We start from the raw sequence: 1,961 nt of genomic DNA on the forward strand, positions 1-1,961 counted from the left end.
CTTTTATCTAATTTCCAGTTTGTCCAATTTAAAGTCTATATGTCTCACAACTATGAGGTTTTTCTGTTGAATCATTTATTTCAGACGCTTTGTTCCAGCTACACAGGATGATGGGATGAAGTTCTTCAAAGTTGGAGATAAACAAGGTTTTATCTTTGTTATCAACCTGAGTGTTCTGCACTTACAAGGCACAAAGTGGATGCTGCTGCATGACCAATGAATGGAGACTCTTTGCCTAAGACTCTGACAAACGACTTTGCTGCAATTTTGAGTGACTGAAAATTCAATAGTATTAACACATAACTTAGTGAGGTAAAGCGGTTTGCCCATGTTCATAGAATCACATGTGGCAGAGCCCTGGCGGGAAGTGTGTGCGGCTGCGCCTCCCATGTTCCTGACCGCCCTGCTGAATCCCCGCCTTGCTCTTAAACAGCTCTCGGTATGTCCAGAATGAATTTAGTACAGTATTTCAAAAAATTCTTAAATGACCAGAACCTAAGAACCAGGCTTTGTTGGCTGCGCTCTGGTGAGATTAAATGACATAAAAGTAAACACGTAAAACCACAGAAGCAACATGTAAAACAAAACCAAATCAACACACTAGCAAGTAAAACAAATACCCTCATGAGCTTGGTTTGGGGTGGGGATGGGGTCCTACCGAATCAGTCCATTTTCATGCCATCTGCAGCTTCTCTGTTTCTACCTATGTTACTATGACCTTTACTCATGAAGACCATCTTTAGGAAATTTAAGATATAAGTTAGCAAGGAAAGATTTAGTTTTGCTAAGTATGTTTTTCTCACTATGTTAGAGAAGGGAACTAAAGTTCCAACAGAAGTTTTGGAGCAAGAAAATAACCTTAGTTCACCAGAAAATTTAGATATATCAGAATGTCTCAGCTATGGTTAACTGATGCTTTTCCCTTCAGTAACTACAGTTGAACTTTTGTTTATTACGATTTATTGTTTTATGGATTTGGATATACCGTGGGTCAGGTTGCATGTGCCCAAACAGAACTGCCCACCAAAGAAAAACTTGATGTGGTTCAGCTGACCTACAAGATAAGATTATCTTTTAACAGCAGGATTTTGAAGCCATTCTGATGTATTATGTAACAGCAAATATAATTGGCGATTCAGTTTTGATATCTAAATTGCCCTAAAATAGAAAAATAAATACATATTTTTATTACATGTTAAATTTTATCTCAAAAAGAAAAAAAAAGAACAACAAACAAATTCTGAACTCTATTTAACAATACGTAGGCTGACATGTTTGGGGTGAAATGTACTGATGTTTTCAGCAGAACTTGAAGTGCATCAAAAAAATTGGGATTGTGGGATGGATATGTGGATGTGTAGAAAAATATGTGATAAAACCACTGCACAGTTCCTTCAACTTTACAGTAAGTTTTAGAATTTTCAATAAAATGGTGGGAAAATCGTGGGTGCATGGTTTAAAGTACTTATAGTCAGACTCTGTTTAAAAGAAAAGTCCAGAATATGCTTGTATTATAGGAAATCTCACATTAAGTAAACTCGATGATGAAAATGTAAAATTAATAACAACATTGGTTACAACTTATCAAGTGCCCAGGATGTGCCAGGAATGATACAAAGCACTTAATAAATGTTATCTAATTTAATATTTACTGTCATTTGAAGTATATATTATTATTCTTATTTTACAGGTTATGAATCAGGGGTAGGCAGGCTACATAATGTGTAGGAGGGTGAACATCAGCATGTGGTACAATCGACAGTGAAATCACATCCGTCTGAGTCTCTAGCCAATGCTGTTAGCCACTGCACTCCAGGAAAGGGAGATCTGAATTGGAAACCGTTAGAGATTATCTATTAATAGTTTAATTTCCCCACCACTTGTTACAAGTGACACAAATGTTCAGTAGCACCAGAAGCCCAGAATTTCTACTCTTTGGTCAAGGCTTTTCCCACTAATCA

The sequence above is a fragment of the Propithecus coquereli genome, unplaced genomic scaffold, assembly GCF_000956105.1.
Source record: "Propithecus coquereli isolate 6110/MARCELLA unplaced genomic scaffold, Pcoq_1.0 Scaffold18, whole genome shotgun sequence".
NCBI classification, from domain to species: domain Eukaryota; kingdom Metazoa; phylum Chordata; class Mammalia; order Primates; family Indriidae; genus Propithecus; species Propithecus coquereli.